The sequence below is a fragment of the Chrysemys picta genome, chromosome 1, assembly GCF_011386835.1.
Source record: "Chrysemys picta bellii isolate R12L10 chromosome 1, ASM1138683v2, whole genome shotgun sequence".
Lineage (NCBI taxonomy): Eukaryota > Metazoa > Chordata > Testudines > Emydidae > Chrysemys > Chrysemys picta.
The window spans coordinates 14,747,212-14,773,693 of NC_088791.1; the positions used below are offsets into that span (position 1 = coordinate 14,747,212).

Genomic DNA, 26,482 nt, shown 5'->3' on the forward strand with positions numbered 1-26,482 from the left:
AAATGTTATACCTAAACATGTAAAATATATTTTATTTGCACCTTTCTCAAGCTATAGAGCCTGAAATGTTTGCATTACTTTTTAATTTATAATTTTGAATATAAGAAAATGCAAATCATGGCATGGGATTTTCCTAAAGATTTCTGCATGTACTGCCACAACCCTACTGAGATCAGGACTGAGGCCCAGTGTACACTTAAAATGCAGGTTGACATAAGTATGGCTCTCAGGAATGTGAAACATCTACAGCCCTAAGCAACATGCCAACCTAACCCCCGGTGTAGACATAGCTAGTTGGACAGAAGAATGCTTCCATTGACTTAGCTGTCATTGCTCTGGGAGTGGAGTTCCAACCGTGATGGAAAAGCATCTTCTGTTGCTGTAGGCTGCGTCTCCAGTACAAGGCTATGCTGGCATAACTACAGCACTGTAGCATAGTCAGGGTAGCGTAGGCACTTTCCTACATGCAACGCTGCATGTGTGTGGGTTGACGACAGTCGGGATTGAACCTGGGAGCTCTGCATCCAAAAGCATGAGCTAAAAGATCCACCTCTGTTAGCCAATGCTGTAACGGTTTCATCAACCTCTGTGGCCAACCCACCACTAGAGGGAGATGGTGCTTCACTGAATAGGTTTCATGTGTACTGACTGATCCTTTGGTACCAGTCCTCAGGGTAGAGAGACAGTCTCACTCCTCTTCTGTCAGAGCTTGTCCTGCTGGAACTTAACCATTTCAGGGATGATGGAGGAAGGAACAGTCAGTGGCTTCAGGGCCTCATCCACAGGGAGCATGGGGCTTGCTCATGGGAGCATCTTTTCTCTCAACCTGCTATATATAGGGTAGGGGCTTGGCTTGTTTGCTTTGATAAGTGCTGTTTTGTGGTTACAGCCACTGCACAAGAAACTCAAAAGAGACCAACATGATCGTTCAGAATAGGTCAATGAAAAGTTGGCAGGTGTATGGCCTCTAACATTGACTCGATCTGGTTTCAAGCTAACTAATGACTGAAAGAGGAAAGGTCATGTTTTCTTTAGGGTCTGTACTGTGCAGAGTGCCTGCTCCATTATTACTCTTTATTATTTTCACTACAGTAGCACCTAGAGGCCTAAACTGATATTGGGTCCCTATTGTGCCACACATTGTAGTGTTAAATTAGAAGATATCCATGGCTGCCATTAAGCATTTCTTTGATCTATAGAACAGTTGCAGACCTGGTGAAAGTCAATGGACATGCTAACCACTCCTCTTTCAGACCCAATATAAGGAAGAATTAAACCTCTTGTTGTGGGATATGCACACCCTGTCCTCTTTTGGGGTGGGTTGGAGTTGTGATACCACCACAATTACAGTCTTCCAGATCATCCGTAGACTGGAAGCAGCACGGCTCAGTGGCTGGAGTCAAGATAGCTGCCCTCGAGTGCAGGGCAGTGCAGCCTGATGGCCAGAGTCAATATGGCTGCCCTTGTGTTCAGGACAGCATGGCCTAATGGCTAGAATCTATTCAGCTACCCTTAGGGTCAGGGCCCTTGGCTTAGTGGCCAGAGTCTATATAGCTGCCCTTGGGGTCAGGGTTGCATGGCCAGGCTCTATACGCCTGCCCTTGGGGTCAGGGTTGTGCAGTCCAATGGCCCAAGTCAATATGGCTGCCCTGGGGATCAGGGCTGTGTGGCCTAATGACTGGAGTCAATATGGCTGCCCTTGGGCTCAGGGCTTTTTGACCTGATGGCCAGGGTCAATCCAACTGCCCTTGAGGTCAGGGATGTGTGGCTTAATGGCCGGAGTCAGGGGCCACCACCTTGGGGGTGATGGCCGGGGTAGGGGGACCTGGGCCCTACCTGCTCCACCAGGTCTCTGGTTCCTGCAGCCGGGGCTGACGCGACTCCTGGGCTGGAGTCTTCACCAAGCATCCTTCCTCACCAGTCATCAGCGTAGAATGAACTGGGCTGCTCTCTTTTATACTGAGGCAGCAGTTGGAGCATGCCCAGCATAGTCTGAGGGGCAGGACTTCCACCATCCATAATGTGGGATTAACCCTATCTGGTCCAGCTAGAGACAATAGATGCCAGCGACCAAGGCACTGAGCCACATGGCAAAGCCACAGTAGGGCTAAACAATGGGATCTGTGCAAATTTAGGGACTAGCGGATTGTTTTTGGCAAGTGTGTGTGTGTGTGTGTGTGTGTGTGTGTGTGTGTGTGTGTGTGTGTGTGTGTGTGTGTGTGTGTGTGTGAAAGCAGCCAGAAAGTCAACAGACAGGAGAGAGGCAGGGTATAGTCTGCCTGAAAAGGAGCAGTGGGAGAGTGCTCGTAGGAGGTTGGAAGGGCAGGCTTGGAAATTGTGAGCAAGGAAACTGCCTACTGTTGTTTGTTTATACTGTGTTCAGGGAAATGGGACATTGTGTACATTCTTTGTAAACTAAACAGGTCCAAAGAATATACCTGACTCAAAGTCAATTGCTTCTTCTAATGGAAACAACCCCAGGCCTCAAATATTGGCTCAAGGCGAAGTGGCAACAGTACAAATTGCTGAGAGATAGCTCTTGAGGGCTGGGATTTATAATAACTAGACAAGACAGGTGAAAGATGGGGGGGAGAGATACAGAGAAGTAAAGTGAGTTGCCCACAGACAATGTAGCAGGTCCATCGCAAAACAAGGACTAGCACCCAGATATCCTGACTTCCAAGCCAATGGACCTCACTGCCTCCTGTCCTCTGAGCCCATCCATTCCCTTCTTCTGTTCTTATCCCAGTCTAGTGCAAAAACACATCTTTAAAAAAAAATTCTAAGACACCCTAAATTCCACCACCTCTCAAATTCTGGAGGGTTCTAAACAAAGGTATTTCAGGGGAAAGGTGGCTAAGTCTTTAACTTCCTTCATCATGTGCTATTGCATATATTGGTCACCTCCGTGGTTTATTGACACCATCACACAGACAAAAAAATCCCACAACCCAGGTAATATAAATACCACAGGCGCTCGTTACATTACAAATCTTTATCTATTTACTTTTCCAAACATTAGATCGATCCGTTATGATCTTTGGTCTTCCCACGATCATAACTATTATTGTTTCCCATTCAGTGCAACTGCTGAAATATCAGGGGTACTGCTGACGGAAAGACCATGACCTTACTTATTACACCACCGGTGCACCCTTGAGAGCCCTGTAATTGAAACATTACATGTTGACTCACCTTTTTCTCATGATGCATTGTTACTTCTCAAGGCTAGAGTTTTCAGTCCTGGGTTTTCATAGCTGTAGCACTGAAAATGATTTCAAATCTATTCTTCTCTGAAATAGGCTGCTCTCCCTCAAGAAGCTCTCAATCTTTCCCAGATATTTTTACTCCACCGAAAAAGAGGCTCTTGAAACTAACTTCAAATTTATTTTTTTTTACTCTGGTTCATTCTTTATAAACAAACATTGGTATGTTAACTGGAACAGTTTAAGTCATTTCTGCCAAATAGTTCAGAGCAGGGGCGTTGAGTTGTATGGGCCCATTTTGCCCGGGCTCCAGCAAATTCGGGGCCCGGGTGGCCCGGCTCCACCAATGTTCAGGGTGGGGTCTCTCCCCCAGTCCCGCCTGCTGCCCTCGCATGCCTCCCCCAGAGCGCCCCCCGACCCTGCCTGTTGCCCCCACGCGCCTTCCCCGGAGCATCGCCCGGTCCCGCCTGCCGCCCCCGCATGCCTCCCCAGGCAGCACCAAAAATTATACAAACCTGCCGCCCCTGGTTCAGAGCCAGTGTTGGGGGATCTGTGAAACCCACGGCTGATGGGAATGAGTGCGTCTCTTAAAGGGAGCCTCTTATATGTGGGTCAATCCTGAATTTTAGGTGGCACGGTGAAATCTAATGCTATCCAGTTTTACTAATAGGCCCTCAGGATGACCAAGAAAGAGAGAGCTATCCATCCTTCCCCTCCCCGCATCTCCTAACAACTGGGGGAAAGAAGAGGAAATAAATTTCTGGGTCCAGAAATATATTGGGTCAGATTCTCTATTGAGGTCTGGCCCCTTGCCCCTCTTATGCAGCTCAATGGGCTGCAGATGGCCATCAGAAATTCCCTTGGTTTAGGAGAACTCCATGCTAGACCAAGCATGTCTGGGCTTACTGCCTTCCCATGTACCTGTCAGGGGTGAGTGGGGAGGCAGCCAGGCAAAGCACTGCTATGCTACACCTATCCTCCACTGTTGTAGAACTCATTAAAGAACCTATGCCAGTAAGTTAGAGCTGCCCAGCAACAATTTTAAGTGGGGCTGGAGGTGGCTTTCTGAATCAGGAAGCTAGAACCCGCTCCCTGATTCTCCCAATTTCTTCTGGTCCAAGCTGAGCTCTGGCATAGGAGAGAATCCACCCAAGCATATTTATTTCACCTTGAATACTCCTACTTTAGGCTCTGGCTGCATCACCACAATTAACCCCAACAACCTTTCCATACAAAATGTAGAATCATTAACCAAAACCCTAATGAATAAATAATTACCAGGCTCTTCATGCTAATATAGAGGTAGATGATGCAAGCAATGCCGGAATTCCATACATCACTAAAAGCAGAGGTATCTATTCAGAATGGATGCTTCTCTAGTTTATAGGAAATCATATTATTCCCTCTGTGCTGAAACATAATTTAATTTTAATTATAACCAAAAACACCCACGCCATGTTCTGGTGATCATCCGATGTCTTTGCAAGCCTCAACACCTGAAATTAGCAAATTACTCGTAAATGCATTCCAATGATGGACATGTCATTTCCTGCAGTAGTTACAGCAGGGAGTATTTTACTAGATATTACAACTGCAGAAGGAGCTGCTTACTGAGAGAAAATAGGCTCAAATTTGGGGTAAGCAATTGAGCGTCTCACCTGATAACTAATGATGCTGTTGCATTATAGAAATGAACCATTGATAATTGAGCTGATGCAAGTACCACTGGTTCGTTCAGTTGCTGGTGTGGATTTGCATGGGGCTGCACCACCGCAGCTGCAATGCTTTCCGGCTACTTATCCCTTAGTTCTAATCTTGTTAACCATTTCTGGAAGTCTGCAAGTGTTGCCTGAAGGATATGGAGCTGGACTGGTTCTCAGGGGACCTAAGTTCCAGTCTGGATTTGTTACTAGCCTGCTGAGTGACTTGGAGTACATTAAGAGACACCTCTGTGCTGCAGTATTCCCATCTGTAAAATAGGGATAATCATGGTACCTCCTTGGAAAAGCACTTTGAGATTTACTGATGAACATTTCTATATTCGAGCTAGGTAGTATTCAAGCAGTATGGGAGAAAAGGTTACATTCCCATAGTGCTCTAGGAAAAGCCCATAATTGGAGATAGAGATCACTCATCAGTCCTTTGGTCCTGGCACCATAACCTAGTTGTCTCCTCAAAATGGCATGCAGATCATTGTATCCCTATTCTATATACTTCAAATGATGAATGACCTCTTTTACCAAAAAAAAAAAAAAAAGCATGAAAATTAGGCTTGTCTTTAGTTACTAGAGAAGTTTGACACAAACCACTTAGATTACTATTATAAAAATGTTTGTAATGTTTTTATTTATGTAAGTCTACCTTAAGAGCTTGACCATGAATGGCTTTTGTTTTTCAAGTTCTTGACCTGCATTATCCTATAGTTAAAATTCATGTGGGAAAATAGAGGTGTATTAAGGAAATCATGCTCAGTGTACAAATAATTTTTCATTATTTGCATAATGAGGAAGTAGTCTTGCAATAATGCTTTCTTTTCAGTGAAATATTTCTTCTTGTCTAAAAGATATGCTGCCTCAAATCAGAAACTTCTAGCATATGAAAAACATTCAGTGCAAATCATTTAAAATGTACTGTACCAGTTGCTTTCTGTACTAATTCTGCCAATTATAAGATTAAAAAGAAGTTTAAAGGATTTTTTTTTGTTGGTCTAGGTGCAATTTCTTGTGTGATTTGTATGTTTAAAAAATAATATGTCATAGGAATAAAGAATTGTAAACATTCTATTCAAGAGGCACAGAGGAATTCCACATTGGAGAAAATATTTAGCACTAGCATTCTGAAGATGTAAAGATAACCTATGTTAGTACAGTATGGCTCTTTGTCCCCATCTGTTGGCTAGACCACATATAAAGACCAAGGTGTCTGCTACTACTTTCAAGTTAATGGTTTTGGTACCATTGCTCAAGCAGTAGACATTCATGTTTCTAGATGTCCCAAGTTCAAGTCTCATGGATGACCTGCCCGGGATGGTATTACACAAACACTTTTCATATATTAGTCCTCATAATATATATGAGGAAAGACAATTTCAGTAAGTTGAGAGAAAGAAATTAAGTGATTTGAGCAAGGCCATAGAAAGGAGTAACTTAGTACAGAGATTAGATCTCCCAGTGTAATGCCCAGTCCACAACCATCCCAAAATAATACTCGGAACCCAAAATCTGTTTATTATATTCTTCCCTTGAAAAGAAAAGTGGGACATGAACATTTTGTATTTTTCCCTTACTAAAGTTGCAAAGATTCTTCTGTGTGGTGGTAAATTGCTTCCCTCTCCTGGAATATGTTGGACCAAGTATTTTCACCACCTCATCCTTGCCTTTTGAGAAAAAGCTGCCTGGATTTTGTCATACTTACTCTTAGGCCAGAAGAAAAGATTGGGGAAATTATGAGGGTAATCAAACAATGTGTTTTGGAGAAAATGAAAATGTTGAATTTTCCCTTTTCAGAAGTGTTTCTGGTTTTTATCTGTTTCAAATCCAGTTTTGTGTAAAATTAGATTTCTGCATTACTCTATGAAGGGCTATAATGAAGTGGAGCATTTATAGCATTAACGCTGGGTATAAAATTTTGGTGGTGTTAGTGCATAGGTGTGAACCTGTGGGAGTTTCTTCAACACCTGCAAACTTTAAAAGTTCCTGGAGAGGACTTGCACAAGCTCTCACAACAAGTATTCCTGTATAGTTTATAAGCCCCATGAAACAAATACCTAAAATTGGAGAGTGTGTCTCCATGATTACCCTGATTTCTATTCTTCCTATCTGAATAAAGCTCCATTGCACCCAACGTTTTTCACATGTGGGGCGCTTGTAACATAACATTTTGGGTTTATTTTAACATTTTGAGATAGAAAATATGGGAAGGACGGCGGGGAGGGGCAGTAGGAGTGATTGTCTACTCAGAACCCAAATCCCTTGGTCTTTCAGCATACATTTTGTCTACAAATACATATTAGGGCCTAAATTTTCAGCTGTGATTAGTGAGATAGGGTGCCTCCATTTCTGGCTGCCCAGCTTGAGACATTTGAAATGGCCCCGATTTTCAGAGGGTGGGTTCTCAGCACTTTCTGAAAATCAGGCCCCTCTAAGATATCTCAACTAGGGTACCCTAAAACTGAAACACCCAAAATCACCAGTTGCTTGTGAAAATGTAGGCCTCTTTGTTTTTCCATGAGAACCAATGCATGGGACCATTTTTGTTATGTTTCTGCGGAAGATTTGAGCTATTGGAAAACTACATTTTCAACCTATGGGAGTCACATGAAGGTCTCAGGGAAGGAGTATCCTCTCGTATTTATCAGCTCCAGGATTGATTACTTCACAATATTTATAGCTGTGGTGGTGGGGAATGTCACAAAGACTCCAGATAGTTCGATATGCTTTCCACATCTTCTGAATAATTTAGATCACTGAGAGCATATTGCCCTGGTGTCCTGACTGCTGCACTAACTCCTTCTTCGCTCTTGGGTCTAATTTTAAAGAAGATCCAGCTCTTCCGAGCAATCAGTAGACTGAACTTTGGCTCTCTCTCTTGAATGGTTTCTTTCTAAAATGATGGCATTAACATCAGAAAGAACGATATGCAGTTGGTCCAGGAAGACCAGGTATTTTCAGATATGAGCGCAAAAGAATTCACAGAGTTGTGAGGCATCTCACCGCCACCTTCCCTTAGAGTGAGGAAGTCTTGTCTGTGCCTGTGGTGGGTCAGCTCCCTGACTCTACCAGACTGTGGCAACACAAGCACTGCCTTCCCGGCCTCCAAAAGCTTTGCTCTTTCTGTACAGATAGCGATAGGCACATACTAAGCCCTGAGTCCTCTGAGCATTCCCTGTAGTGTCCAGTCCTGTCTCCACTGAACACTCAGAGAATTACCAGGCCTGCTGTTCCCAAATGAACAGTACATCACAGCTTATTAGTTATTTCTTAGAACTTGGCTCTGTTAAAAAACACAGCACTTAGATATATTGGTAGTGAAAACAAATATACGTTTATTATCAAAATACAGAGATTCAAGTGATCGGGAATAAGAATATTGGAAACAAATGGTTACATATAAAGCAAAATCATAACACGCTTTCTAGAAACTAAACTTAAGTAGCAGTTACTTTTCTTTCTTTGAAGTTTTCACAATCCTTCATCAGCATTTGGTTCAGATTGATGAGTGGAGGTCCACTGTGAACCATACAATATTTAATTTACATGTAAACAGATATGCAAACGATTTCTATTTCTGACGTCTCAGTCCTTGTCCTCAAAGGAAACCTGCACAACCCTTCCAAAAGACAGTCCTGGGAACTTACATTCATAACCTTGATGGACAATAACAATCATAGTCTTAATAAAGATACTGGCTTTATGGCTTATCACAACAATCTGTAACCCACTAACTCCTGCCTTTTTGTCCTCTGACTGCATAGATATTAAACATTCAGCTTCAATGGTCTCTTAGAATGTAACTACTTATCATAGAATATCAGGGTTGGAAGGGACTTCAGGAGGTCATCTAGTCCAACCCCCTGCTCAAAGCAGGACCAATCCCCAGACAGATTTTTACCCCAGTTCCCTAAATGCCCCCCTCAAGGCCAATATTCAAACCACTGAGCTATCTCTTCCCCCCAGTTTGTTCCACTTTGTAAGGGGGTCACACTCACCTCTCGTGAGTGCCCTCTGGCCAAGTGCACATGCCTGCACTCTCTCTCTCTCTATGGTGGGCCTTCAGTGACTCAGCCTTCCAGCCAAGTCAGCTCTCCGGCCAAGTTGGAGTGCTGTAGAACTCCAAAGCTTAGAAACAGTAAGAAACCTGAACCTACAGAGGTACCCACTGGTCACCATTATAAGTCAATACTGGACAAATTCACCGTAGTATAACTACCATGTAAGCCTGATTTTATGGGATACGTTGCATGAATCTAACCCTCCGGCCAAGTCACACACTGTGTGATAAGAACAGAGCAAAACCCCTTCCGGGGTACAAGTCCAACAGGGGTCTTTCTCAGTGCCCTCTGTAAGGTCTCCCCTCAGTTATCCTTGCTCCAGGATAGAGCAGTGCCCCACAGCTCCCTGCCTGGCGACAAAGTCTTCGCCCTCTTAGGGCCTTTCTGGCTGCAGCTCTCCAGGTGGGCTGCTGCAGTTCAGTTCCGCCCCCCGGGATCCCTCAATGTCCAGGCCCCTTCTTCCAGAGGTTAAGGAGGAGGGGGGCAGGACCTGGGCCCACCTTCTACTCCAGGTTCCAGCCCATGGACCCTGTAGATAGCAGCTGTCTGCTGTGTACCTCTATCTAAGTCAGGCTGCTGCTGTAATTCCCTGGGCCACTTCCCCACAGCCCTGTGCTGTCTTCACCCTTATCTCAGGGCCTTGTCTTGATGGAGTCCCCGCAACCAGCTCAGGGCTCCTTCTCACTCTCCCCGGCTTCTGGCAGCACTACCTCGTCTGAGGTCCTGCAGCTCCCTCAGCCAGCCACGCACCATCCAGCTCTAGTAAGGAACTGAGCTCAGTCTGCCCCTGCAGCTCTTCTTATACTAGCCTGCTGGGCCCTGATTGGTTGCTTCCCACACAGCCACTCTAGGCAGCTTAGAGGACCTTTCTACTGCCCTTTTCAGAGGTGGGGTGTGGTAGGGCCGCAAGGCATACAGCAGGAGGCCTCAGGGCCTAGTCCACCTATTCACACACCTTGTATTTAGTTGTGACACTCTGAGTATCTTTTCCAGACCTGAAGAAGAGCTCTGCGTAGCTCAAAAGCTGGTCTCTTTCACCAACAGAAATTGGTCCAATAAAAGGTATTACCTCAGCCAGCTTGTCTCTCTAATATCCTGGGACCGACACAGCTACAACAACAGTTCAAAAAACATGTAAACAGACAGCTAGATAAACATTTCTTGCCTGAAAGAAAGAAAGAAAACCTGGTTTTCACTTTTCCCGGTGACCTGTCCCTAGACATAGACCTTAAGAATGTTAATATTCATAACTCCTTACACAACATTCATTATGCATTTTGCAATAATACCATGACCAGTGTGACAGCAGCTTTTATTTGGGACCTCACATGACAGTCTTTGTTGAACTAGAATGTGCATACCAGATCCAGGAGATCCCTGTAACTACTAAGCACCCCCTTTGTGTCCCGGGCTAGTTGGTATGAAGTGGTCTTTGGGTCACAGGTACAACAAAGTGACACAGACATCATACTTATTCAGTGTACATGAATGAAAACCTGGGCTCATTCACATAACATATTCAGGCAATTCCAGCAAACATCAATGGATGGGATCGGTGAACAAAAGAAGGTGGTTTAAATCTGTATAATCAGTTTTCCACAACGAAATATTCAAATAGCTCCAATCCAGACTGTGTATGTTTAAATCTCTTCCCTCCCTGTACGTGCTTGTATTCTTATCTATGTGCAGCAGTGACAGCGTGGAGGCAGCTACTGTGTCTGCACGGGGGAAAAGGCAGGATGGTTTGGATGGAAAATAGCTCAGGGTGAAAGCTGGGTTAGAGTTGGAGCTCGATATTTTGCCATTTTCACTAATGATCTAGAATTTAAAATCAATTCAAATGACCCGAGTGCCAGAAAGGCTTCAATAAAATTGCAGGGATTGGAATTTGGAGCCAGCTATGCCATAGGCTGAAGCTTAAGCAGATTGCAAGATTGCAATGGTCAAGCCATTGAATTGAAGAGAGCGGTGGGGGGAGCGTGGGAGTAAGAGGTATAAACGTACTGAGTTAATCTAGCCTCCCTCCTGCCCACTGCCATCATTAGATTTCTACTCTGCCACTGAATAGTCTCAGGTAGGGTTTTTAGAATTTGACAAATGAAGGCAATTTGAGGATTTTATACTTGGGGATACATTGCAGGATTTGCTGTGTGACTTAAAAGCATTTTTTTTACTGTAAATCAAATATTACCTAGGAAAATAACAATACTGGCAAATGAAACCGGTGAGGTGCCACTCAGGACTGCAGTCCTGCTCTAATCGTGTTGCTTTTAGGGAACGTAAAGCTTTTAATCATGCAGGGCTGCAGAGATTGGGGTTACAATTCATGGAAATCTACAGGTATTATTTTGACTACTGGAGAGGTTCCATATAAACACAATGGGAAACCTACTGACAGAGTGAAGTCACAGTAATTTTTTTGTAAAAAATGGAATATAATAACTGCAAATTTCAAAGCCCAGTTCCTAAGTTCCTATACGGCACATTTAATGAAAAGTAGGTTTAATTTACTGTGTGTTTGGATCATCAGTAGTTCTGCAGTCTGTCTATATATTCTCCCAGGCTAGAACATTAAAGTGATGGTAGAGACTGACTCTATGCAAAAACTCCAAGCATATTTTGAATGCATGGTATGGTCAGAGCAATAGTTCAGCTTTCCTATCACGGCCTTAGCCTGAACTAACAGCCACATGGGTGGACCTTGCACCAATGCTAGTTTCAGTGAGGTGTCTGGGTTAAATTTCATCCTGTATAGGACACAGGACAGCTACTAACTGCTGGGGGTTAGGATGAAATCTCATTGATTAGATGATTTCATAATTGTGTGTAATGGGACACTATTTATACTATTGTAGCACCTGAAGACCTCAACCAAGATGGGGGGCAGTGGTAGGCCTGTACATAAATACAGCGAGAAACAGTTCTGGCCTTGAGGAGCTTACCATCTAAGTAGCGGGTGGGAGGGAGCCTAGAGATAAAGTGACCCACTCAAGGTCAAATAGCAGGTTGGTGGCAGGGTCTGGAATAGAACCTAGGTCCTCCGACTTGCAGTTCAGTGCCCTATGCAGTACATACAGGTGGTTAATGGTACATTGATCTCATTTAGTTTGGCAATTTCTGGTATTCCAGGATAATATGAACAAAATCCACAAATAGAATTGCATCTGTTTCAGCAAAAAATGTCTAAGGAAACCATCAAACCCGGTGCATTTTATTTTCTTTTTTGCTTCTCCCTAAGTTTGAAAATGGTATGTCAGAGCTGTCTGGTACCAACTTTCAGACTACAGCGATCTGAAATGGCATGTCGTACAAACTTAGAACTCCAAAACTTAGAAACAGTAAGAAACCTGAATCTACAGAGGTACCCACTGGTCACCATTATAAGTCAATACTGGACAAATTCACCCTAGGATAAATACCATGTAAGCCTGATTTTATGGGATACGTTGCATGAATCTAAACCTTTCGAATATTCCTCCAGCTGCAATATTCTTCTTATTGACAAATCTTTTAAACACCTTATGCAAGCATTGGTTTATGCAAATCAGATTTTCAAAGGTGCCGTGTGAGAGCGCATTAGATCCAAATCCATCAGAATGCCAGGGATAAGTGCATGTTACAGACTCATGGGAAGATCAGGGAGGAAAAGAGGGGGGTGGGGAGCAGCCTTTCCAGAGTCCAGATTCATTTTCCTGCAGCACCACTTTCCAGCTAGATTTATTTCTGAACATCATAAGTTTTCAGTGCATCTTAGCTTGACTTTCTAAATCCGAGGACTGTCAGCTAGTTATCTGAACAGCTATCTATTTTTTCAGACTTTTAAATTAATCTAGTCATGGATATGCATGGCTTGTAAACCTACTTCTACACACTGATCTTAATGAGATTTTGCTCTCCAGACTTCTGGTTCTGGGCAAAACAATACAATCCTGTGACTCCAGTATATATGTCTTGAATATGAAATGTATCGATGCATTTCTAAGCTGTCCCTCACCTTGGTATCTGGGTGTTAATACATATTATAAGTAAATGCATAGGTTTAAAATTAATAATAAAGCCAGCTTAATCTTGCTAAAACCTAGCAGAGCTCATGTATTTGAAACTGCGCATGAGCACCGAACAAGCTGCCGCCGCTTGTGTCTAACAAATGGAGCTTTTAACAAAATATCTACATGCTGTTAACATTGCGTATAGTGTGTATATACGCTATTTACAGTGCAATTAGAGCCATTTACTGCAGAATGCAGTACAGCACAGTAGATTTCATTTTTCTCGCAAGGTAGGTTACTATTGAAATTGTTAATTAACTGAATGTAATTAGCTAAGCAAAGTATAAAGGACTGTATCACCATAACCCAAGTTGCTTAACCTTTAAGTGCCCTGATTTGTTAGCGTTAGGGAGTTGCTTTAAATGCAGTCTGAAAATCCAAGCTGATTCAACTCAGCTGTGAGCTGTGTAATTTGAGAAACATACTGTATGGAAGAAGATGGAAACGCATACCGGCCTAGATTAGCTGACACTAAGGGCTTGTCTGCATGGGGAAATTGGCAAGCATAGGTATAGCAGAATAACTTTTGCACTATAGCTATTCTGGTATAACTCCCTCCTGTAGATATTCTATTATGGAATAAAGTGACTTTAATCCAAAATAAAGTCACGTTTATTCCTAAATAATGTCCACATGGGGGAGTTATACTGTGACGCTACACCCCATATTCTTCTTGGAAATATGGTTATGTTATGGAGATGTCATAACTGAAATGTACTTTATCCGAGATGGCTCTTGTAAAATATCATTGGAAAGATTAGAATTGACTGAATTTGTTTATCCAATTTGTATGCCTGTATCATTTTTGTATCTGAAGCTGGTAACATTGACCATGTCTCTGACTTTCAAATGTGCTATGTTGGACGAGGCCAAACAATGTTAATGGATTCACTGTCAGCAAGTTCGCAGATGACACTAAGCTGGGAGGAGTGGTAGATATGCTGGAGTCAAGGGTCCAGAGTGACCTAGACACAGGGCCGGCTCCAGGCACCAGGCACCCAAGCACATGCTTGGGGCGGCACCTGGTAAGGGGCGGCGGGGGGAGCGCGGCGCGGCATTCCGCCGGGGGGGGGGCTCCGGCGGCGCAGTGCTGGGGGGGGCGGGCTCCGGTAGCGTGGGGCTCGGCGAGGGGGCGGCGCAGGCGTGGTGCTGGAAGGGGGTTCCGGCGGCGCTCGGCGGCGCTCGGCGGGGGGCGGGCTCCGGCGGCGCTCGGCGGGGGGCGGCGCGGGGCTCGGCGCTCGGGGGGGGTTCCGGCGCGCGGCGCTCGGTGGGGGTGCAGCGTGGGCGTGGCGCTGGAGGGGGGTTCCGGCGGCGCTTGGCAGGGGGCGGGCTCCGGCGGCGCGGCGCTCGGCGGGGGGGGCGCGTCGCGGGGCTCGGCGCTCGGGGGGGGGGGGTTCCGGCGGCGCTCAGCGCGGGGGGGGGGTGGGCTCCGGCGCGCAGCGCTCGGCGGGGGGGGCGGCGCTTTTTTTTGCTGCTTGGGGCAGCAAAAAAGCTAGAGCCGGCCCTGCCTAGACAAATTGGAGGATTGGCCCAAAAGAAATCTGATGAGGTACAACAAGGACAAGTGCAGAGTCCTGCACTTAGGACGGAAGAATCCCATGCACCGCTACAGGCTGGGGATCGACTGGCTAAGCAGCAGTTCTGAAGTAAAGGACCTGAGGATTTCAGTGGATGAGAAGCTGGATATGAGTCAGCAGTGTGCCCTTGTTGCCAGGAAGGCTAACGGCATATTGGGCTGCATTAGTAGGAGCATTGCCAGCAGATCAAAGGAATAATATCAATCGTTTATTCCCCTCTATTTGGCACTGGTGAGGCCACAGCTGGAGTATTGTGTCCAGTTTTGAGCCCCCCACTATAGAAAGGATGTGGACAAATTGGAGAGCGTCCAGTGGAGGGGAACAAAAATGATCAGGGGGCTGTAGCACATGACTTACGAGGAGAGGCTGAGGGAACTGGGCTTGTTTAGTCTGCAGAAGAGAAGAGTGAGGGGGATTTGATAGTAGCCTTCAACTACCTGAAGGGGGGTTCCAAGGAGGATGAAGCTTGCCTGTTCTCAGTGGTGGTAGATGACAGAACAAGGAGCAATGGTGTCAAGTTGCAGTGGGGGAGGTCTAGGTTGGATATTAGGAAACACTATTTCACCAACAGGATGGTGAAATTTGTATGCCTGGAATGGGTTACCTAGGGAGGTAGTGGAATCTCCATCCTTAGAGATTTTTAGGGCCCGGCTTGACATAGCTCTGTCTGGGATGATTTAGTTGGGAAATGGTCCTGCTTTGAGCAGGGGGTTGGACTAGATGACCTCCTGATCTTCTATGGCTTCCATATCTTCTAGGACCTCCAATTCTAATCTTCTATGATTCTATGAATGTTAGTGGCTGATTAAAGAAATGCACACAAGCATAAGGATTACCCCAGGAACCGTGCAATAGAAACCTCTTAGAGATAGCTCAATGGGAACTGTTTGACCCAGATCACAGCAAAAAAAAGCTTTCCAGCAAGTGGGGGGGAGATATAAAAGAGGGGCAATGACAACATGAGGGGTCCTCACTCTCCCTACCACAACACATCTGAAAACACCTGAGGAACAAAGACTGAACTGTGAGAAGTGATGGTCCCAGGTTAAGATCTTTAGCCTGTGTATGAAAACCTGGGAAAGCCAAGGCAACTTGTGCCTTAAGAATGTGCCAGCCTGTTTATCACTCAGGGTGAGACTTTGCTAATTTGTATCCTACCTATCTAGAGCGTCAAGCTTAGTTTGCCTGTTTTGTTTCATTTGCTTAGTAATCTGCTTTGTTCTGTTTGCTATCCCTTGAACCACTTAAAAATCTGTACTTTTGCACTTAATACATTTTTCTACTTAATACAATTTGTTTTGTTTATAATATAAGCAGTTTCTGTAATTTCTAACTGGGGGGAAAGAGGGCCGGGAGGTGTGCATACTTTCCTCCACATTGAGGGAGGAGGCGGATTTCATAATATACCTTTGGGTCTGCACTCCAAGGAAGGTGGACGCCTGAGTGCTGGAGCAAGTTCCTTAAGCTGAGTCTTCCCAGAGCTGAGCTGCAGCTGGGTGTGGCCCTGCCTGTGTGTGTGTTAGAGGAGGCTTTAATAGCCTGGCTCAGCAAGACAAGTTAAAGGGGGCCCATGCTGGCAGAACAAGTAGACTCAGTGGTATCTCAGCACATCAGGTGGCATCCCAAGGGGTCCAACCTGTCACATATACCATAATAGTTTATTAATTATTAGTATTATAGTATATCCTTCCCATACCAATGTTGGTGCACAAGGCAGAAGCTCTTCTCTTCCATTCCTCTCTGTAATTTGCTGTTGCTTCCAGATGCTCTCTGGTGTTGAGATCAACTGTTCTGCCCTACCAACCAAGGATTCTTTTTAAGATTTCTCTTGGGCTCCCTCATTTCTTCACACCAGTTGGTTTCCACGTAATGATTGCTTGTGGGAGTTAGTGTTTTGGCATCTGGAGTACGTGCCCCAAATACGTCCATTGCTTCCTTCTGATTCTAGTACAGAGGCGTTGTTGGTTGGTGATTCCTCTGATCTCTTCATTGGTGATAACCAGGGTCTTCTGTAGGCACTTATTTTTGAAGGAGTTTAGTTTTCTAACTTTTTGGTAGATCTCTATTTCTTGCAGCCATATGTTAGCACTAAGATTATGTTTGAGTTGAAAATTCTCAGTTTTCTTCTGGTGCTGTATATCTTAGATTTCCATACTCATACATACACACATTATATATAAAAATAAATATTTAGCAGAATAATGATTGTGCTATGTAGCTATGCCAGTCAATTTTTCCATGTAGGCAAGCCTATAAATTCCAGAATCCTATGTTAAGGCTCACACCATGAATCACAAATAGGACTTGTTTCTTTGTGGGAGGGTCACTGTAACGGGGTTGGGACTCACCACCGTGGCGCCTCCTACTGGTTGTTCTGGGAATTAGCTCAGTCCAGTGGAGCGCCCCCTCCTGGTGGTGTCCCGACCGTCGTCTCGCCCTCGGTTGGCGTGCCTGAGCCCATGTCGCTCACCAACTCGCAGCGTCCTCTTCAGGACCACTGCCCTCCGGCAGTGCCCCTCTGTCTTTCCACACCCCCTTCCGGGGGGGGGGTCAATCAGCAGTCTCCTTGTCCAGCCACCGTAGTCAACCACACACCCCAAAGTCTAATCCCTCCCGTCAGGGATCTGGCGTGGTCTGTACTGGCCGCTCCCTACTGCCAATGGCTAGATGTACTGCATGGGGGTAGGGGGGGGACCCAGGCCCGCCCTCTACTCTGGGTCCCGACCCAGGGACCCTCTGGCGGCAGCCTCGCTGTCCTCCTACTCTCCCCTCATCTGTCCGCTTCCCTGGGCCGCTTCCCCTACGGCCCCTTGCACCCGCTAGGCCCTTCCACTCAGGGCCTGCAGCCTGGCAGGCCTCAGGCTAGAGCTCCCCTCTGCTCCTTGAGCCTGGCCAGCACTGCATTGTCCGCGGTGATAGACTCCCAGCTTGGAGATAGACCTTCCCCTTTCGAAGGCCTGGGGCAGACTGCCTGCTCTCTCCTTGAGCAGCCTTTTATAGGGCTGAGCCTGGCCCTGATTGGCTGTCTCCAACCTGGGCCCTGATTGGCTCCCAGTAAGCTCTTCTCTCATTGGCTGTGTGTCTGCGCAGGCCCACTGGCCTGCCGCAGCCCATAATCTCAGGGAGTGGGGCAGTCGCCCCACTACAGTCACCATCCAAGGAAGGAGAAGACATTTTTCAATGTACTAGAAAGGCTGAAAAGTTTGCAGTAGAGTTGATAGAGAGGATTTTAGAGGACTGTATTGTCCAGGGAGTTTTGTTTGTTTGTTTTTGTTTTTAAAAAAAGATTCCAGGCTAGGCCTCTAGTATGAATCTGTCAAAGATTAAGAGTGACCAAAAATTAGTCCTTTGTTTCTTACTTATTTATATTATGGTAATGCCCAAGAACTCCAATCAAGGGGCTCAATTCTGTACAGACAAATAACAAAGGAGATGGCTCTTGTTCCAGAAGTTCACAATCTAGGTGGTGCACAGGATGCAACAACTGAATGAAACAGACAAATGGGAAGATGGGATAACAAAATGAACAGCCGCTTAATCAGGAAAATCGTAATCTTGGCTTATCACTTGCTCAACAAATAAGAGAGGTCATGTAAGCCACATCCTCGCCTCTCATGAGGGTGCCTCCTCATGCCTGGATGCAATATTGTAGGAGACTTCACCTATAGCCAATAGCCACTTCCTTGGCCCTGCAAAGGCCAGTCCAGCCAGCATCTTCTCCCAACTCCCTCTTTGGGTCTCTTGTGGCTTGGCCCTCCAGCCATGTCACATAGCAGTTCACTCCCCTTCCAGAATAATTAAAGTCCAACTTACAGTTCACAAACAATGTTGAAATAGTTCTTCAGCACCTCTCAGGCATGAGGGGAAAACCTCTGCTTCCTTGGCCAAGCAGAGATTGTCTTGAGCTGCATCTTCCCCAGCATCATTGCTCCACTGCTTCCATTCGCCAAGGACTCCAGTGATTATATCTGAGAATCTCCCTGTTCCTTTTAGGCCCTATCTCAGGGTTCCCCCAGAGAGGGACCTCCCCTGATTCCTGTGGGTGACGCCTGAGTTCCTCAGACTCTTCCCATAAGGGAACTCCCTTGTTCCTCTCTCAAGGGTCTTCTTTCCTCTACTGAGATCCCAGCTCTATTTAAGGAGTGCTTTCCCTGCTCCGCGACCAGAGCTAGGTTCAGTCTTTCTAATTAAGCCCTGGTCTACACTGGGGGGTGGAGATCGATCTACGTTACGCAACTTAAGCTACATGAATAACGTAGCTGAAGTCGACGTACTTAGATCGACTTACCATGGTATATTCACTGCAGTGAGTCGACTACTGCCGCTCCCCCGTCAACTCTGCTTGCGCCTCTTGCGGTGCTGGAGTACAGGAGTCCACGGGAGAGCACTCGGATGTCAATTTATCGCGTCTAGACTAGATGTGATAAATTGATCCCCGCTGGATCGATCGCTATCCGACGGATAGTGAAGACATATCCTAAGTCCCATTACACCCAGTTAGGCTCACAATTTAGACCTTATGTTGCCAGCTCATCAGTGGGGTAGAGGGAGATCTGCTAAGTCATAGGCAAGTCTGAGTCCAGCTTGCTTTGAAGGGCCAGCCAGCCTTTGACAGGTGATGATTTGTGGGCATCACAGCAGAAGTAGGTTATCATCTCACATCTTGATATGTGAAATGATCTAGTGGCGTCTTTGTTCCTAGCAGGCAGGGGTGTCTCACCTAAAACATTTCATACATGGACAAATGGGTGGATTACTCTGGACTTTCGTCCCAACTTGAATTGCAGTGGTAAATGAGAAGCACATGGATATAGTGTAAACTTGATAAGATTGAATTTGTTGCCAGGTCTGGCTCCTAGATACAAATGGAACTATAAACATCAAAAGGAATAACACACTTTAAAGCCTTATAGATTCAGCTGATTCCAAGAAATATTTTATAAGCTTTTCAAGATATATTGCAGTATGTACCCAGATAAAGAGAATTTCAAACCAATTTTTTTTAAACTATTAATCCCTGAAAATATTGAAGATAACTTAGCATATTCAGTGTTTTTGTTGAGGATCAGAAAAAGCTTTTGAAAAGGCTTTCAAAAAGTAAATATTTTTAATTTTCAATCCCCCTTGTACTTCCTGATTCTGGCTGCACATGGAAGTATAGGAAATAATAACCATATACTATTCTCAAGCTATTTCTGTCCCAACAAGAAACAGAGAGTATTAGAAATCCCACAAGAAAACTTGTTAGATTTCCATCCGCTCTTTATAACTTGAAATTTGAATAGTTTGACCTCAGGCCAGATGAAAATCCAAACCTTTGGGTGTTTGTTCATATTTTACCTCTGCGTCTTTGGAGTTTCCTCCTTAATAATGCCTTGTAGGCAGTCTGTGAGGCCACAGATTTGAATGGGAATTGAAACAGGACTGTCTTCTCAAACCTGCTCTGGAAGGAACAGAAGTCTAGGGTATATTAATGGAACAGTGTGGAAAGCCTGTATTGCTATTGAATTCGTGGCATCTCTTCTGTGGAGGCTTTCAGTCGCAAGTGTTCTCAATACTTGGCTACAAGTGTTAATTTTAGTTGTTAAGGAAGATAATAGAAGGACACATCTCTGTACTATATTAAGACAAGAAGAGAAAAGAAAAGGTGAAATACATTATACATGTATGGTATTGATTGGACAACTGACCATAGGAGGAGCCCAAAGATCTTTCCCTTTTCTCCTGTTTGAATGTCATTAAAGTCCTACATCACAGCAGTAAACCTTCCAACCAACTGTTGGCTCATGGTTAGCTGGGACTCCATTCTTGAGATGGGGTAATGCCCCTTTCCTGAAAATTAGGCACCAATCTAGCTTCAGTGTAGACAAGAGTATTTACAGGCAGATCTAAGTTCTCCTGGGAAACTTGGTGGTTTCCTCACACAGTAGCCTGCACTAAGCTCTGGGCAGCCTTGGTTAGGCACTGCAATGGCTGTAAATTTTGGTTAGTCCCTAGTTAAGCCCATGACATGATACTTTGAACACCTAATGGAGAGCAGGTCAGTGACAGTCCTGGCAGCTGTTATATGATACAAATGATAGATTAAGTATATTGTGGTATTTTAAAGTGTAGCAGTTCGAGTTGATAGGACTACACATCTACCAGCTAAGAAAGCAAATAGAACAAGATCTATCATCTCCTAATGCTTTGTCCCTTGTCATGCTAAGGGTGGCCCTTGCAATTTTTTGTTTCTATAATTTTAAGGTTGAAATGTTGGAGTATTTAGGTAGTCAAGTTGTATTCAGGAACACAGTTCTGCATAATATCTTTCCATTCCCTTAAATCTTAATCCAGCAAAGCACTTAACACATCCATAACTTTCACCAAGTGAGGTCTTTTACTCAATGGTACCATCTGTGTGCTTAAAGTTACACGTGTGCTTATATGCTTTGCTGAGTCTGACCACTAATGATTTTTTTTTTGTCCTGACAGTTGCTTAGAGCCTCTGGCATGCACAAACTTCTTCCCACTGACTTGCATATGTACATTTAAGGGATGTATGTGGCATTTAATTCCTGTCTTTGCATAGTCAAATGCTTTATGCTTTCATCTCCACTCTAAACTACCGTAATGCTTTTGTTAGTGGGTTTTTTTCATTCTTTGTGTACCAAAATGTGAACATACCAGCTGCATAAACTACACTCTCTAAACAAGCTGTTTTATATCGTGATGAGAGTGAAACCTTTTAAACCTAAACTTTTACCACTTTAGGGCCTGATCCTGAAATCCAATTACAACACTGGACCTCAGTTGCTAACACTGCAGTTATTCAGCTGAAAGAATGACTTGAATGGTTTTCTAAAAAATAAAATGAGGTGATTATGTTAATATCAATCAACAAAATGTATCTCTTAGGGATGGAACATTATTTATTATTTTTAATTTCTGTTCACAATTTTGTTTGTTAGGTCTGCGGATTTAAAGATCTAAAGGTGTTAGCCAAATTGAACAGGTAAGAATCAAATTTTATCTAGGATTTAAGATTCACTGTTTTCATAAGTCATCTCTTTTTCTACTTTTTATATTATAGATCTAAATTATCTGATTTTGCTTCCAATTTTTATATTCCATTTGTTATTCATCATATGCATTCTCTTTGTTTCTGTGGTATTTTATTGTTTTCTTTTTGGCATTTGTTTATTTCTTTCATATTGTGTTATTGCTTTTTTCTTGTGTTTTCATTTCGAGTTATTTTCCTTATTTTAGTTATTAAATTTTCAGTAAAAAAAAAAAAGATTGTCAACAACATATCACTAAGTTATTTTGGTCAGTATAAGGAAACACAGCAGGCTTGTGTATTTTTAACTACTGGGAAGCAGGAAAAGGTATGAGCTAAAGAAATTACATGATAACCATTCAACACAAAGTTCCTAATGCTTGGACAAATTATCTGTATTAATATTTGTTCCTGCATGCGTGCCCGCGCGCGCGTGCGCACACACACACACACACACACACACACACACACACAACCCCCCAATATGCCCAAATATACACTTATAAAAGATAACAACTGAGCATAGTTTTTCTGTGAGCACATGAACTTTATCAACGTAATTACTGTATAGCTGAAATGAAATCCACTTCCTCTAATGTATTATAAAGCTGCAGTTAGAGTATATTTATTGTTTCTGTAACAAAGCTTCATTAAAATGTACAGGGGTTCAAAGCCCAGAAGATAAATTACAGCTAATATCAATAGTTTACTTGACCACGATATGGTAAATACATAAATCTTTTTCTCTTTTCCTCAGATATTCAGCTGTTTGCAATTGAATAACAAGGACTAGGTAAGCGATGATGATAAATTATTCCTTCCACTATCATATTCTATTTATAGTATTTTCATTCATTAGGGTTTTTAATTTGTTTTGGTTTTGTTGGTTTTTCATGCTTGCTTATAGTTCTTTTAAAAAAAATTCATTACAGTTCAGATTTCTTTCTTGTCAATATTTTAATCCAATTACATTTCTCAGTAAACAAGCATTCTTCCTATCTATTTGTAATGAACTACAACCAGAAGTGATTTTTGATTAGACAAGCTAATTTTGAAAGGACAGAAGGAACCAAGCAATAAACTGGATAAAAATAATTATGGAAGATACCTTGTTAGATGACAGAGAAAACAGATTTAGAACATGTGGTAAATAGAGGAAATACTTAATGCTAAGATGTATAAATAGGCTTTGTCTTATATATTTATTTATATATATATCAGTTATTTTTTAAAAAGCAGCTTACTTGAAACCATCTAGCTACCTACATAGCTGTCCTTTCTCAACATGTGTTCTTATTACTGTTTCTCTCCTCTTCATCCTGTTTTAAATTAAGCCCCAGTCCTCTTTGCAGGATTGCGGTTTTAGGTTGTAAACTCTTTGGGACTGGAACCTTTTATTTTCCATTTCTACAGAATCCTCATTCTGAGGCCCTTATCTTGTTTATGGCGACTAGGTCCTGCCCCAACACAAATAATAATAATAAATAGTTTTGTTAGGAAATCTGCAAAATGGAAACAATTACGCAGCATGTTCTTCAGACAGTAAGAACCTAAATAAACCCCCAGTTTGGCAAAACAACTAAGTACGTGCTTAACTTTAAGCATGTGAATACTCCCACTGACTTCAATGAGATTTTAGAAATAAATAAAGATACCCTATCTCCTAGAACTGGAAGGGACCTTGAAAGGTCATCAAGTCCAGCCCCCTGCTTTCATTAGCAAGACTAAGTACTGATTTTGCCCCAGATCCCTAAGTGGCCCCCTCAAGGATTGAACTCACAACCCTGGATTTAGCAGGCCAATGCTCAAACCACCGAGCTATCCATCCCCTCAGATTACTCTTCTGCACACAGTTAAGCATGTGCTTAAGTGCCTTGCTGAATTGGGACATTAGTATCATCACCTCTTCAGTTTGATAGAATCTTCTTCAGTTGGAACCTAAGTGCCACTATCCTGTGAGTTGTATGTACAGTATTATTGTTATTGTTAATGGTTTGCTACCATGACACATGACAAACTTGGGCATGCAGGGGTGAAAAGTGAAAGTCATGAATTTATGGCTTACAAATATCAAAAGGAAAATCTCCTTTAATTTGCAATTAAAGCTGGGTTTGGAACACTAACAAATACTCCAAAATAACATAAAATTCTTCCCCAGTGTCTGCCAATTCTGGGTCTCAGCAGCAGCAATGCCGACAAGAGACAGCTGCTTTCCTCCTTTTTCCTTTGCTTCCTTGTCTGCTACAGGAGAAGTAGCAGACGTCTTCAACCAGTTATGCAAGCTGCAGCTCTCCCCCATCTCATGGAGCCCATGTCTTCCCTTCCTAATGACTGCATGAAAAAACAAGTCTCCTAAGCTTTTAGTCTCCTGTGTTGCTCAGGTCACTGGAAGGTTTCAAGCTTTCCATTTGGAACTGGCTTGACTGTTTTTCAATTGCATTCTCTCCCCTCTCTTTCTTGCAATCCGCCTCCTCCAATGAAAAATTCCCAAGTGACAAAAGTTAACATGGCTATTTCTTTTCAAAAGCACGAGTGTTATACAGCCTATGGCTTTTTTGATATCCAGGTTCAAATATATCCCAACACCCCAGTTTTGCAGTCACAGCTGCAAGCACAGACTCCTGAGCTTGTCTGGAACCCCATTGATTTCACAGGCCCTATGCAAGGGCACAGGGTCTGTGTCCGCAGACCTCATTTCAGGATTGGGACCTTAATTATGAGTTATTAACATTAGCACAGGAAGGGCGAAACCAAGGACATTTCTTTTCAACAGGCATTGCCTCTAAACGACGGACTAAATATTCAATAACTTTATAGTCACGGGATATATCTATTTTCCCCACCTTTCTCCATTTTTCCTAGTTTGCTTTGTTTGCTAAATATATTTTGATACATTATTTACCCAGCTCTGTAGCCTCAAGACATTTGTGTGACTGTTTTCCCCTGTTCTGGGAAATTCACAAGTATATCACTGGAGTGAGGTAGCTGTCATATATGCTTAAGAAGAGTTAAAGTGATTTAAAGGAGGGAAATTGTGATTCACAATGAAGTCCATCTCTTGGCAAGGTTATAATTCTCTGTTGGTTTACACCTCAACTGGAGTCAGGTGGAACGAAGGGGAAAGCCTTCTCAGAAGCTTGTGGCCACTGAAATATAACAAATATAAAACAGAAAACAGTGACTAGCAATATTCTGTATCTAATTGCAGTAAAAGGCTTGTTAATTTTATTCATCCAGATCGTTTTTTTTAGTTGAATCCTACAGAACTGAATTGCAAGAGATAGGGCTTGATTCTCTTGTCTCAAATTTTATCCTGGACTTATATAACTGATTTCTCATCTTAATGGAAACAACCTGGTAAGGCCTTGAATTTCAGCTAACTGCTTGGACCAAACGGGCAACAATATCAATGTCTAGAGGGGAAAAGGAGTGCAGAAGAAAAGTTAAACAAAATTAAATGAACCTGCTTCACTCTTGTTATCGGGGAGTTACAATAGCATGACACTAACCACTGTTGCTTATGCTTAAAGCCAAAAGGTAAGCAGTTAGTGGTTGAGTCAGGCCAGCTCACGTGCAGTTAAATTGCCTTGTGTTCAGGATCTCCATTGTGTTTGGAGCAGGGAGGAATTTTACATAAGACCAGTACCATTATCCATTTTAATGTATTTCCTTTTGTTAAAGCTTTTGCAGGTTTTCTTTATCCTTTCTTAGAAAATCATCTCTAACACTCCTTAGGTAATCTTGAAGATATTCTGCATTCAAACAGTAGAGAAATACTTTTTAAAACTATTAAGAGGTCAAAGTTTGATCTCAACCTCTAATGGCATATTGTGTCATCATATTTTTATATCAAACAGCAACATTTACTGCTGTGAAAGACTCTGCTAGAACACTATGTCAGTACTGAAGTGAACAGTCACTGAAGAAGGCAGGAGCAGCTGCAGAAGCAGCTTAAGCAGGAACTGCTGCACTGTGGAGGGATAACTAGGGCCACCCTTCTCCTCAGCACCCAGAGACCCAGAATTGTGCAGGGGAGACTCTCTGGGGCACTAGGTCCCAATCAGCATCCCCCCTCCTCTTCTTGCATTTGGCCTTTGGGAAAGAAATTACAGGAAGGAGCCAGCCAAAGATGGTAGGGGCAGCTGCAGAAGTAGCTTAAGAAGGGATCAATAGACACTGATGTTGGAGTATCTGCTACAGTTTTGACTGGGCAGTCTATTCCCTGTGCTGATTGGCCATTTGCTCCATCACCCTCCCATCTTCTCTTTCACAGTGTCGTCACCTCAGCCCCACCTGACACCTGCCCTGCATTCCCTTCTCCTTCCTATCCTGGACAGTTATCCCTACACTCCTCAATGTACCTCTCCTGTTGTTCTGTTTAAGATATCTCCTCCAAACTCAAACCCCACCTCCCAAAAATAAATCATGGAACTAACGGGATGTTTTCTGTCATCCAGTTGTTCACTGTTGTCTATTTACATTGCAAACTTTCTAGGGCTCTGTCTAGTACTAGCTTATCTAGTAGTCTGTGTTTGTACAGTGCCTAGACCAATGGGCCCCGATCTTGGCTGGTGCCCAGGCACTAACGTAGCAAACATGATTAACAGTAAAACGTGATTGATGAGTTGTATGTGCAGATATGCTACAACGTATAATAATTTCTCAGTATACTGTACTCTACAAGCCAGGGCTTCTCAACTAAAGAGATTTCCAATGGTCCTCTCCCATTCAGAGTCACATGGACCACCTCCTCTTTTCTTTGTCATTTGTGGCAACTACAGCAAACGGTTACATAGAAAAGTGATACTGAGGTATTTTAAACTGTTCCACTGATGAGTGCC

At 43.5% G+C, this 26,482-nt stretch overlaps 1 protein-coding gene across 11 annotated transcripts in view; it reads left to right on the forward strand.

The window, feature by feature from the left end:
* Nucleotides 1–26,482, forward strand: part of CELF2 (CUGBP Elav-like family member 2) — a 777,520-nt gene that overhangs the window by 231,610 nt on the left and 519,428 nt on the right. For 7 of the 11 annotated variants that reach the window (XM_065551657.1, XM_065550601.1, XM_065551245.1 and 4 more), the window contains 2 exons: nucleotides 21,553–21,596; nucleotides 22,399–22,434. The gene's annotated coding sequence lies outside the window, so the exon portion shown is untranslated. Of the gene's footprint in view, nucleotides 1–21,355; nucleotides 21,460–21,552; nucleotides 21,597–22,398; nucleotides 22,435–26,482 lie in introns of those variants that run through there. The other 4 variants (XM_065551194.1, XM_065551355.1, XM_065551132.1 and 1 more) reach the window with 2 other exon arrangements.